Genomic DNA, 14,863 nt, shown 5'->3' with positions numbered 1-14,863 from the left:
GCGCATGACATCACCGCATCGACCAAGAGAAAACAACAATGGACGAAAGAGTCCATTAACAGGAAATAGTTTATATTCTCAAAACAAATCGCAATAAACGGTTGATGTACTGATACAAATGAACAAACAATATTCAATCCTAACCCGTTCGAATAGGATCTAAATTGAAAGAGAATTAGTACGCTCAACACATGCGAAGTGAACACGAATTAAATCTGTAAAACAAAAGTCGTTGGTCTGAATTTTAAATTTCGAATGGAACGCTTAAGCCCGTTTGAATCGGGCCCCGCTATTGGTCATTTGCGATTCAACTCGCGATCTCCGTTGATAGATCGACGGTTGCGACTGACCGGTGATTCGTTTGACCAGAAAAATAGATTTCTTTGATGTCCAAGGGTCAGTTGCAGAATATACCGATTCATGTGTGATGTACCGGATATAAACCTCGCAGGAGGGTTATAAGTTAATGCGAAGAAATACCTATGAGTGTAGGAGATCATTCTTTTATAGTTTCTGACAAAGAGACGCATAAGTCATTGAATGTTTTTTATAGATATTGATATTCGATGTCATAAAGAATAAATATTTCACTTTGTATAGAATAATGTATCTTTTACCGTAATAGGTCATGTAGTTAATTAAATCTAGGCTTGATTGTTAACAGTCCCCAGAACTTATACCTACAGTAAAGGTTGATATGCTGAATTATTTACAAATTTACAAATTATTGTAAAATATACCTACAGTACATATAAACACTACATAAAATCATACAACAATAACCGAAGTACCAAAGAAGAACCATTTTACGGAATTATATTCGGATAAATCTGCACAGATTTTAGTCGGCATAAAACTACTTTTTTAAAAAGTAACCTATTATTCTCTTATTATAATGTGGGAGTCGAGCATGCTTCTGCACGAATTGGGCCAGCTCGCACCGGGAAGTACCACACTCTCTACAGAAGACTGGCGTAAAATGCTACTGTTGTTCGTACGGAGAGTGGGTGGCTCAAGGCTCATATCCTGACACTTCCTAGTACATCCTTTCTTTCCAGTCCTAAATTGCTTATAATTAGGAGAACTACCAACTCACTTGCACATGACATAAAAAAATTAATATCAATAATAGTTGCCCTCAAAAATTCCCTTTTACCATTAACAGAGATACATCAACAACTTTTGAAAACACAACAACAATGTTGAAGAGACGTCAACTAAAAATGTATCGTTCAAAAGCGAAATAAGCAGGAAATGAAACTGCACTTGACGGCGAATCAGCCCTCTGCCGTGCCATAACGCACGGAGAGACTGATTTGATGGCTTTCTCTACTAAACAGATAGAATTCAAACCAAGAAATTGGATGAATAGTACTATTTTGTAAATGCGATTCGCGGAAATAATAAGGAAATAAAGATATAGGGTCAAGTTCTTTTTATGCATTTAGGAATCCCTAACTTATGTTGGCTATAATACATAAAATTCTTTGTTTGTTAACAAACTCATTCGAAATTACTATACCGAATTGTATGGTATTTTGTAATCATTGTAAGGTAGGTCTGTGAGTCGGCAAACATCTATTTTAAGTACCCCTTAATGACGAAAGTAATGCAGACTTACGTTTACCGAGTCAGCTCATAGTAACTACTTATTGAACTTAATGTATTATAAATATACTATTTTAAGCAGGATTTGATTTTTTTTTTAACCCTCATAGGAGGCCTGTGTCCCAGCAGTGGGAACATATATGGGCTGATGATGATATGATGATATGAAGTAGGATTTGATGTCCCCTGTACTCCCCTGTATGTGATCTATCGTCTAACGATTATATAGACTTCTACATTCATAATTTAACAACCTACTTCTATGATACTTTATTTATTTACTTATAGCGCTCTATCCATTCAGAAGCTACGTACCTGCAATCAAACATACGGACGCACGACACGTTGATCTTATAACACGCCCCATTTGTGTTATGAGATAAAGATATGGTCACCATCTGATTAATCGTTACTGAGAATCACAAGGACAGACATACTAGTACAAACAGACATAACAATGAGACATGACAGTTTATGAAAATCGTCATATAGTTCTAGTATCGTAGTAATATCTATACAAATATCATTATAATTATATATTATAAATCTATCCTCTAAATAACGTAAAGCTGATGAGTTTGTTTGAACGCGCTAATCTCAAAAACTGCTGGTTTGATTTGAATTATTTCTTTTTTATATATATATGTAATCATAACACAATGTACGGAATGTCAGAAACCGCGGTACATAGCAACACAATTTATTTTCCTACATTCCATTGTTCAAATTATCAATATGCCTTATCAGCGATTGGAGAATTCTGTGACGCAAAACGCTGTCAAATGTACATTTGTCGAACCTGTTTCGAAACACGAAACTTTCCAGTTAACAGTAAATTTCAATATTTTCATATATGCGAAATCAATTTCAAATATATTCACATCCCCAGACACCAAGTATGTAAAAACATTTTCACCTAGCAAAGCCCAGAGGACTGTATCAAATAGAATCTATCATCTTATACAGTAATGTCAAAGCACCTAATTTGATGGGCCATGGCTGAGCATTCGGATTTCCCGGTGGATCGTGGTGGGCGAGCGAGACAGGTGCACTGGAGTGTGTGTAGGTGCGAGGGAGACGGTCGCGCGGTCACGGGCGCGATTCAGATGATTGGTGTACGTGCTTTCTCGACCGCGCCTTTACGTGACTTCAGAGTTGGATCGTGTACTTGCTGTTGTTTGATACTTTATTGGTTAATGTGTGGAAAATGCCTAATACAGTGTACGGTTGGTTGTTTAAAGAATGTGTGGAAAATGCCTTAGAATGTTCTATGCACAATTGGCTTGCTGTTTCAAGCATAGGTCTATCAAAGAATTGACTTTTACCCATTCAGGGTTATTGAGAGAATGATCGATCGATTTAATTACTTTCGAGGAGAAGAAACCCCCATGTAAATGAGATGTTTCACCAAAGTAAAGATTTGCCTATGTTTCTAGCCTCCTAATTATCTAAAGAAAAATCAGATAAAACATCGCTCCGTTGCGACATGAATGAAAGATAAACAAACAAATACATTTTTGTGTGTATAATAAAAGATAATACGAATATTAAGAATCAACAACACATTATTGATTATAAATAGATTTTACGATAAACATTAAATTTGTAATAATTAAATGCTAAATGAGTAATAAATTGTACGAAATGCGTTGATTTAAGCAAATCTCACGTTTTTTAAAGCGAATTACCTACCAGCATAGGAGTTTATACATTTCAACTAAATAATACATTTAATAAAAAGCAGTGGTGGCTCAGTGGTGAGAACCTCGGACTTCAAAATCGATAAGTCGGGGTTCGAGACCGGGCGAGCGTGCAGGAAATAAATTGATTTTTCAATTTATCTGCACATGTGGATAATATCACCACTGCTTAAAACGGTGAAGGAAAACATCGTGAGGAAACCGGCATGTCCAAGAATTAAAAGTTCGACGACATGTGACATCTGCCATACCGCACTTGGCCAGCGTGGTGGATTATGGCCTGAACCCTCATAGGAGGCCTGTGTCCCAGCAGTGGGAATATATATGGGCTGATGATGATGATGATGATGATGATGAATACATTATCTATTGACAATTAAACAATTGCTATGAAATTATAACATACCTAATCAACATATCAAATCAAATAACACTCCTATCATTATTTATTCAATCAAAATGTTGAAAACGTTTATTAAAAAATTACACGAACAAAAATCTTACGTTCGAGTTTGATTAAAGTATCAAGCCGGTAGATCGCAGTACACATTGGTAGGCGTTTAACAGGTAGAATGAACGCATACCTCGTCTACTGTTTCGTTTCTCATTCATTGTTTTACTAGTAGCCTTTCGTTTCGATGACGAAACGAATTACAATTTCATCTTAGTTTGCTGCGCTTAGACATTCGTGGTATTTTGTCTTTGCTTGATGACATTTTGGAAATTTGAAAATCGAACAGGGAACAATTTTTTTTTTATAAATTGATGAAAAGGGGAAGGTTTTGCTTGGGATTTTTATTGGTAGTTATGCTTAATGACGAATTGATTTCGAAAATTAAAAAAAAAATCTATGCTACATATATGCTTCTTTATCATATGTTTGTTTTAATTGCGTTTAAATATGTGTGTTCATCAATATTACCTAATGCAATTTTAGTAATAGGGTCGGATCAAATGGTCTATATTTTAAATTAATTTCGTAATTTTATTGATTTAATATACGTTAATTTTGTTCAGATCAATATTACATAGCTTTGTGATCTCACTAAGAAATAATGGTATTAATTCTTAATTATAAGAATATATAGATTACTATGTAAATAAAAATGAATTTACTATGTAAATAAAAATACTATGTAACGCCAAATGCTGCTACGCTTACAACTCGAGGCTCAACCAATTTGACTCATCTTTTTTTATGTGTTTGGGAAGATTCTTATGAGAAGAAACGTGCTTCGGGTGAAGCCGGGGCAAACTATTAGTACTATATGAAATATAATTTCACAAAGACGGGGAATTGAGCCGTGTCCACTCCTAATAAATTATTATTATTTTATTATAAAATTGAGTCTTATTGGACATGAAAGTCTTTCTACACCATAATGTAAAAGTCATGTAATTTTTAACATTTTTTATTTCAATTCGGAATCACCCACAAACTTTTGGCGAGGGGTGGACCATAGAGCTATTTAATTCCAGATAGATCAATATCACGCTGTTTCGTAGATGTTATTCTATATTTCAATATGGTGAGATTCATGATTGTGTTGATTCTTACAAATTAAAATCATTGAAGCGAATGACAATATTTGAATAAATAAATTGAAAGTACTCGTACTACAAGTTGTTGAGATATTTAGCCAATAAGAAATAATTGTACATTGAATACACATACCATTACTTAGTTACATTAAAATTGTGAATTCAATTATATACACAAATAAAATGATAAAATAATTCAATTAGATCCTGTCTATATATTATAAAACCTATGCTATTTATCGGAGCGTGCAATTGTGGGTGGTTAAAACGCTGTCGCCTGTCAACACGTCCGCAACATGCTCTTTTTGCGAATGTCAAAAAATTATTAAAAAAAAAAATTTTTTTTTTTTGGTGAAATGTCTGGCTGGATGGTGACATCGTGAGGGGAGGGGATCAAAGGAGGGAAAACATGCAACAGCAAAAAAAAAATAAAAGAAAAAAATTGTTTCAATTCATCATTCAATCAATAAAGAATGCATCGGAAAATTTATGAGTATTTTTACGTAATTAGCGAATTAAAAATATAAGTTCCGCTGAGCATAGAACACCATCAGTGGGACATCCTGGATTTAGAGTTTCTATAAATTTCCTTCAAAATACTTGTATGGTATTAGAATAATTTTGCAATGGGTTATTTTTAAACGTATCTCCATTTACGGAGGTAAATTACTTTAAAAGTAATCTAAAAAACTCTAAAAGTACACATCTATTTCTTGATAATTCACTGAATACTCGATACGAAAACTCGAACCATTATATTAAATATATATTTATTATACATTCAAATACAAGAAATATAATACACACACACACATACACAATATCATATATGTTATATAGCATAGTTTGTTAGTACGTACCTACGGGTTTTTAGTTTTCTTTAAAAACCGTACAAAAGTATAATAAATAAGATTACACGTTGCAAGTTGTGTCGGGGGTGAGACGAAGACGGATGTTCACATTGTATTTTTACAGAGTCAACTGTTTATGTATGTAAATCGGTTATCGGTGTTATGCAATAAATGCATTAAACTATTTATTTAAATAATAAAAAAAGGTGTGGGTGCGATTCACACACGATAGAAGTGAAACTTCAGTAAATAGATAAAAGAACGAAGTATGGAATAAACAGGAGAGTCTGATAATATAAAATAGTATGTATATTTCTGTCTCATTCTTTGCCGGCTTCATTCTAGACATTTTGTGTTTGTGTCTCTTACCTGTCGTTTTTTCCGTTGCATCAGGTTTGAAATCACAACGATTCTAAAGAAGTTTCACTCCAAAAAAATGTTTTATTATAGAATTAATTTATAAAAAATAATGTTATACACTTGCAACTCAGCTTAAGTTCTTATGAACTGGACCGATTTTTATACTGCTTATTTGTTTTGTTTGAATCGTTTCATTTTTCATTTTATTTCAATGAAAAAAAGTAAATAAAATTGAAAATACATCAATGACATAACCAGTAATATCGAAATTATTAAATGTTATTAAGGTATCATTTTTTTTACTTAGTAACTAAGTACGTTTTTATGTAATAACAAAGGTTTGTAAAGGAGCAATCGCCAGCAAAGCCCATGGATATTTTCAGAGTTCTTACGCCTCTGCAATTTAATTGCCATCTTTAGTGTATAAGGGACAAGGCAAATATTGAGGACTAGCTGCGCCCCGCGGATTACCCTGCGTAAGTGCGTAATGTTATTCCAGTTGTCCAGCTGTTTACATACCAAATTTCATTGCAATCGGTTCAGTAGTTTTTGCGTGAAAGAACAACAAACACACGCACATCCGTACAAACATTCGCATTTATAAATATTATTTATTAAAATATTAGTAGGATAAAATTAGAACGAGGAAGGGTAAAGAAATGGATACATAATTTCGTTCTATAAATTATATACAAATATAAAATTTAATATTTGTTTAAAAAAAAATATATACTTCTTACATAATGCATAAACCGGTCCACACCTAACTTGCCAACCTTGCCAATTGAAAAATTACCCGCGTTATTAGGTTCTGAAGAAAGTCCCTTATTACGGGAACAGAGCAAGAAAAATGTAGCAAGGGGCGTAATGTAATTGACTTTTTTAAAGTGTAAGTAGCCGTTTGTGAAGGCAAATTGGTGTTAACGCTGTTACACTTTTATTTCCAGTGCCTTCTCATATTGTGAAAGCGTTGTGTTTTGTTGGGAAATTGTGAAGTCAAATCTTGATTGGATGGCAACATTGGTTACGGTGTAGAAAAGGAAAATATTTTATATTGTGATGTATTATTTTCTGATTATTATTTTATACAAATCATGATTTTAAATAAGTCTTCGGTTGTTGATTTATTATCTATCCATCCTGAAAAACTAATCCTATCCTTCTAATATTATAAATGCGAAAGTTTGTAATGATGTGTGTGTGTTACTTTTTCACGCAAAAACTACTGAACCGATTGCAATGAAATTTGGTACATAGATAGCTGGACAACTGTAATAACATATAGGCAACTTTTTATCCCGATATTCCTACGGGATACGGACTTAGGCGGGTGAAACCGCGGGGCGCAGCTAGTAAGTTATAAAACGAGTGAAAAGAGAAACTAAAAGTCAATAAAGTTAGAGGAATTACTTTAAAGATGTTTTTAAATCACTTATAATAATATAACAAATAAAATAAGCACAGACATATTTTCAAATTTATTATACTCGATCTTAATTATGATGATAGTACACATCTTAATTTATTTTATTCAAGCTCTAAATCCACTTCATTTTATAAGTTATTTCATGCCAATAATGGCCAGCAATTAGTGAGGCTTCTCCTGAAAACTCTTTATGAAACTCTAAAACTATAATAAACTTCTCTCTCTCTTGTTATTCTATATACCACATATATCTATCGTAGTTGCTGACTGTACTCGGAAAGCTGCAGATACGTATTTACCGACTGTACCGAGGGGAGTGCGATCGTGCACAGAATGAGCAATGTGCACAAACTCATATCCGACTCGACGATATTTTTAGCTGGATTAATATCGTGTTGATGGCGTCTCCGTTGCTGTTATTGAAGCACTAGTTGTCGCATCCGTATCTGTCTCTATGAAGATAAAATTTTATATTCATTTACACGGAATCATTAATAACACAAGGAACTATGTGTACTTTGAAATGAATATAAAAGTTTATATTAATGTAGTATATAGGACTATCCCTTTTGCGTAAAATGGACAGTAATGTTTAGGTTTCCATATGCTATATGCTATAACAACAGAGTTGGTGGTTCGCCCGATGGTATGGAATCACCACCGCCCAAGAACATTTACAGAGATATGGCTCCCGCATGCAAGAGAAATGAGAAAAATGGACGGCAAGGAAGGAAGTATAAGGAGAAAGGTACGACCTTCTGGAATCCCACTCAATGAACCACAATAAAATTCGCATGCTTCTATATCATGCGAATCTTCTGTGGGGTACTATCTGGTGCGAGCTAGCCCAATTCGTGTCGAAGCGGGTTCTACTACCACACCAGATTATGGCAGATTACAACATACATTTTATAATGTTACTAGTCCAATTGTATTTATGTGACACAAATCTTACAAAATAAAAATCTTTTTTAACACGCTTTTATTAGTTTGCCGCTATGTTTGTATGTTTTCATGCTTACATGTCCTTTAATTTTGACCTACTTTAAACGAACATATTTAATTCAACCTCTACAACAATCCAATATTTTTATAAGTTTATTTTTATCCTGATTCAGATCGCCAGGCTTAAATAATTTCATTACGTTAATTAAATTCAGTCAATCCCTAATACAAAGAAATTGAGACAATTTTATCATTAGTGTTAATTCTGTATTAAAGTGCATTTTTTGAAGTTCTTTTTTTATATATAACTGAGAAATTAAGGCATTAGATCAGCTAATCCTATTGCATTAGTGAACAACTCAACCCTCCATCAAGAAATGTATTAAACATAGATAAAATCAAAGCGAAACATTAAACTTTGCATATGGGGCCAATTACACCGGAATTCGTATAATTTACGCGATACGAGACTAAATAAATTAATAAAACAACCCTCTTAGTGAAGGGTTAAGATATGACATCCTTATCCTTTATGATTTGTTGTTTAAATAAATTACGATTCTTAAAATTATACTTTAAATGGTTAAAACCATTAATCATTAATTATAACATTCATAAACTCATTTTTTTTTTACAAAAATAAGCTATATATGTAAACTATATCATTACAGTGCATTTAGATTTTTAATATCTCATAAATTGGACCATTTTCTTCTTCTCTTAGTGCAGGACTTCACCTAATAAATGGGGACTCCGTCAATACCCAGCATATGTGGGAGGGACAGGACTCATTTCAGACACACAGACTAATAGAGTTGTGATATTTAACATTTGAAAATCGGTGGTAAAATACATAAAGCAGCTATAACAAACACAAAACAATACAAGTTTAATGTAATATAATATAGTATACACTTATATGGTTTACTATCAAGGGCCATCTTAATATTGCATATTGTATTGAGACATGTTTTAAGTCAGCATAAACATTCAAATTTAATTTTAATTTTGGTTGAGGAATCTATGGAATAGCCATCTATGCTCTAATATATCAGTGTTCTAAGGTCGACCACAATTTTGCACAAGGCGACTTATCGTACAATCATAAAGCGCGGGACAATTAAAATTAGAATATCTTAATTCGCATCAAAGTATCAGGGTTGCAATCTTAATGCGTGTGTGCTTCCCTAATTCTGGGGTAATGTGAGATAAACTTGGACATGTTTATTTGTAAGCGAATGTTTAACCCTGGGTGTATGTGATAATTGAATATAAAGTGGGGTTTGTTGTGAAACTAGAAATTTGGGCATAATTTTAGACATGGATTAGTCGTATCCACCGCAGGTATCCAAGAATGTATCTACACGTACATAGGTATTTTTCTTTTCCAATTTGATACTTTCCAACAATATATTGACAATGCCTAAATCATCACCTTAAGTGATTTTCAATTCAATATAATTAGTAGTTTATAGTAGTAAAATCCTCACATAAAACTTAAAACAGTAGTCAATGTATATCTGCATCATATGAGATAATATGCAATGTTATATATAAATAGTATCTCTCAAAACTCTTATCTTCTCTTTTCTCTAATCTTAAATCACACTCTAAATTAACATATTTGGGGCTTTAATGGTCTCTCCAGCAGATAAGTACCACTTTAAGTTCTTTTAGCAACATTCGAACCACAAAGTCTTTCTTTTTCTACCTTCCCAGCTCCCCCTTCTAAGATAAACAGAGACCAACAGTTGCAGCGAGATATCACACTAATATTATAAATTTGAAAGTTTGCTTATTTGGATGTTTGTCCGTCAATTACGCTGAAACTACTGAATGAATTTTGATAAAATTTGTTACACAGATAGGGTATGAGCTGACTTGGGTGATAGGATACTTTTTATCCCGATTAAGTGCTCCCTTGAGATGAAACAGGAGTTTTTATACCAGCGCGGAGCAGTATCGAGCGTCTAGTCCTTCTAAAACCGCGTTACAAGGAAAAAATTGAAGGCGGGATCGAACAAATCGAGTGACGTCACTAATCCCCGCACCACGATAGTGCAGATGCTGAATTTTAATCAGCATCGATCGCGCCTGGCCTACATTGCCAAGGGACGCACGTACAGTGACCCAGCCGCTTTATTGGTGGGTGTCTTGGGATGCTCCTTGTTAAATTTTGTAAACACTGCGTTGGATGTAAACATCTTTTCCAGTATTGGTGTCTATATAAAAAATTTATAGTGGTAAAGGTTAGTGGTTTTATAAGAAACAAATTACAATAGAAATGACGATTAAAGATATATTTTGAATTCATCAATGGCTTAGGAGAATCTCGGCCGTTGTCTATACGTGAATTTTTCAAATAATCTAAGAGACATGTATATGAAACGGAAGCGGAAGATGCTTTCTAAATACACCATTGACTATTAACACACGACGACCCTAACGTGTTAACGCCAATTTTTTATTTTTGCAATTACTACTACGTTATGTACGTTAGTATTGTAAAAATGAAGATATCTCTTTTTTGTGAGTAACGAATAAACCCAAAAACTGCTCTTTCGAAATTATTTTTTATTTACTACAATCGAAAGCAATATTTACATATTTGAAAAATGTAAAAGATAGGATTCATAGACAGGATTCGAACCTGCGTGTTTTGAAATACCGAGACGATACCTTACCTTTAGTTGCTATGGTACATGAGTTTTTCTAATATTTTTATTTTTCAAATTTATATATTCATTTTATAAATCATTCTGCCATTAGAATTTCGTATCTTTACCCAGTAACATAGCCTATAACTTATCCTCGGGTCATCGCGGACGAAGCCAGGCAAGCAGCTAGTCAAATATAAAAACAGTTAACACCATCTAAAGAGGTACATTGTCACCCTAATAAAACTCAATAAATAGTATGAAATCGGTATAACTGTAGCGATTCAGGTAAGTTCAATGGCCAGATCTGAAATCCCAATATCAAGATCATGGCCACTGATCAACCTGTCGAGAAAAACTGGAAATCACGAATTATTCAATGGACGACAGTTTTCTGGTTGATTCCCCCGATTAGACGGGTTTGTGATGAGCGACGCGATTGCGTATTCGATTAGATCTGCTGGCGTACAGATAAAATTATAGGCGATTAAACATAGCAAGTCCGTGTTACATCATTTAACTAAAATCACATAGTTATGATTGAATATATACATAAAATAAATGTATGCTAATCTTAAACGATCAAAACATAAATTCTCTATTAAATTTTATGAAACAAATTGTTTACTATAGATAAATAAAATACTCGTATTTACAAAGACAGCTAAAAAATGTAGACTTACTTATATAATTAGTATTTTAAGAAAAAAACTTTCACTCATTATCTTCGACTTACCTATGTTAACTAACAGCGTAAAAAAATCTTTAAAACAAAAATCCGCTCCCGCTTCCGCTCCCGCGTCCGCTTCCGCTCCGCTCATGACCATACATTGCCGCGTACCATCGCGTCCGCGATACAACGTGACCGTGTCCATTGAAACGATCTCTTTATTGATTATAAGATGTTTACCGTAACCGCCTACAAAACAAAAACGCTTACGGAATGAAAAAGGATCCTATAAACGCTAACTGTCTGTGCTTTCGATAATTTAACACGTGTTTTGTTGTTAAATTTAATTTGCTATTATTTATTTGCTTGTTATTTGTTTTGAGAGATGATAGATAAGCCCATCTATAACTGTCTGTATAATATGTGTGACGTCAAATAAATTTTGTTTTAATACCAACCTTCACAACGTTTCTTATGGTTTTGTTTTAGTTATATGGTAGCCTATTTGGTTTACGTTTACATCAGAATCATCCAAATTGATCCATCCATATTGCTTTTATAAAACATGGAAACGGAAGACTAATTAGTCTTCAAACAGATTTCCTAATTTCTACTGTTATGGATATTTGGTTACTTTTATGCATGTTTTAGGAATGCTCAGATAAATTCAAATGATATTAATTCAATAAACTAAATCTAAAACAATTGAATTACATTTCTATAGAAAATGTCTGCTGTATTATACGCATATAAAAATTAGGTGCAGCACCTACACTAACGTGCAGTAAACTACGGGTACGTAATTTTTGTGAAATTTTAATCGCCATGTGGTAAGTGAATTAGGCCGGTTAATTCACTTACCACATATGCACCCGCAGAGGTCTTCGAAGATGTGCAGCCGAATTTTAGGTTTAGGTTGCTACTTTTAGAAATGCTACTGTGTTTCGTTCGGTGAGCGGGGGAGTTGGAAGCCCCCTTCCTTTTTCTCACCCTTGCGAAGGTGCATGGGCGGTGGTGATTGCATACTGTCTGGGGAACCACAAGCTAAGCTTTTGCCTCGAGCTACGGAAATTTAGAATCAGTTTCCGCATGCAGTGTTCCCAAACGTTTACGATATGACCTTCAAGAAAAGAGCTTACTCCTTTCTTAAAGGCCGGCAATACACACTCCATACCCTTGGTATTGTGGGTGCAACTGGAGTACTTAACAGCAGATGACCTGTCTGCTCGCTTGCCTGCTATATCACATAAAAAAGCTAAGTTGTGCACTATAGCTTAAAAAAAGATTTATCATATAAAGATTATAAAATGATAGAAGTTTTCCCATAATTAAATAGTTACGTAAATAACTTCGTTCAGTTAACCATTAGCTAAATCGAGATAGAACCGTAATTACGGGTGACACACAGCATCAATGAGAATTCCACTAATCTCGATACCAAACGGTTTAAACATTATTTGAATTGTGTTTGACACAATGCGTCAAATGTGTCAAATTGCAAATGTACCGGTGGTCGCAAACCGCTTCCGGGTTGACCCCAAAGCGGGATTATTGTATAATTCGTCCAATGAGTCATTGATTGTTGTGTCAATTATATTTCCATTTGACAATTATCATGCAATTGCTGTGTAGTTTAAAAGTGACGTTTAATTAAATGATGTTTATGTTCATTTGGCGATAAGATATGTACCTAACTACTCTGATTTGGATTGTATGTGTTGTTGATTGATTTTTTTTTTAATGTTACAGTCGGCAATGTAGCTGGTGGAACGCCTGATGGTAAGCGCTACCACCGCCCATGAACATTTGGAGAGACATAAGGTCCGACTTTTTGGGAAGGGATTGTGAAAGGATTGGCGATAGGAATAAAGGAAAGGACTGGGATGGGTAAGGAAAAGGATATGGGCCTCCGGCTCCCCCACTCACCGAACGAAACACAGCAAAATGCTATTTCACGCCGGTCTTCTGTGGGGGTGTGGTACCTGAACTTTCCACTTGATTTCATTTGGATCCTTCATCGTTCTACCTTTTGACTCTTTTTTATCTATACTAATATTATAAAGCTAGAAAGTTTTTTTGATTGAACGCGCTAATCTCAGAAACTACGGGTACGTGATCAAACATTCTTTCAGTTTTAGATAGCCCATTTATTGGGGTATGCTTTAGGCTATATAATATATATATGTACCACAGGCGAAGCCGGGATGTATCGCAAGTTTAAATATATAAGGGACACATAATTCTAACAATTGTTGATATATACTGGTAGAGCATTGCAAAATATATAAAGCAGATTGATTTTAAAAACAAAACTATATCTTTCGTACAAAAAGTAACATAAGAGATTCATTGCACCATTACATTAAAACGAATAACAAGCTTTTCTTCATGGGACTATTGTACTTAAATAATTAGATTATAGAAATTTCTTACTCTATTTAGATACGTAATAAACCTATTATATCTATAAATTCATATAAATTAAGGGACAGCATTACTACATTTATATTAATATTCATACATCTCAAAGATCTCGCTATGTATGCATATATAACAATAATACAGTTTCCTATATGTAAAGTCATTATAGCACCATCCAAAAATGTACTCTAACTGCAATGAATTTGAGTTCAAAGTGGATATTTGCCGCATTCGCCAAGGTTACTTCGCACATAAATATCCTTACGTTAGGTATCGTCTGCGCCACGCCTCGCTTCAGAAATCAATAACGCGCTTTGATCGCTTCGACATCAATATATTTTGATTCTGTATTATCTTAGTAAATACATGAGTATCCTATGGACACATAGCTACTAAATACTATCTACTGACTCGGTTCGTACAACCTGATTTATAAACTATAGTATTACAAGTATATAATTGGATACGTATTATAAAAGAGAAATTTTTGTTGAATATTTATTTATGTATAACATACAGGTAAGTACATACTTAGGAAAATAGTCGAGGTCACATGAATAGTTGCTTAAGAGTTCATGAATTATGAGTAAAGCTTCTGTAGCTTAAAGTTATATCAGAAATAATTTTAAATCATTGATTTAATTAGTACCAGATTTGGTTTATATTCACAAAGAGATTTATAT

The 14,863-nt window shown here is 33.8% G+C and overlaps 1 protein-coding gene across 7 annotated transcripts in view; it reads left to right on the top strand.

Moving 5' to 3' along the window:
• Positions 1-14,863, top strand: part of LOC119828955 (protein trachealess) — a 142,383-nt gene that overhangs the window by 80,608 nt on the left and 46,912 nt on the right. The gene's annotated exons all lie outside the window — the stretch shown is intronic.

Source organism: Zerene cesonia, chromosome 9, assembly GCF_012273895.1.
Source record: "Zerene cesonia ecotype Mississippi chromosome 9, Zerene_cesonia_1.1, whole genome shotgun sequence".
Taxonomy (NCBI): Eukaryota; Metazoa; Arthropoda; class Insecta; order Lepidoptera; family Pieridae; genus Zerene; species Zerene cesonia.
Note: the sequence above shows the minus strand (reverse complement) of the source record. Positions and strands in the feature narration are given on the sequence as shown.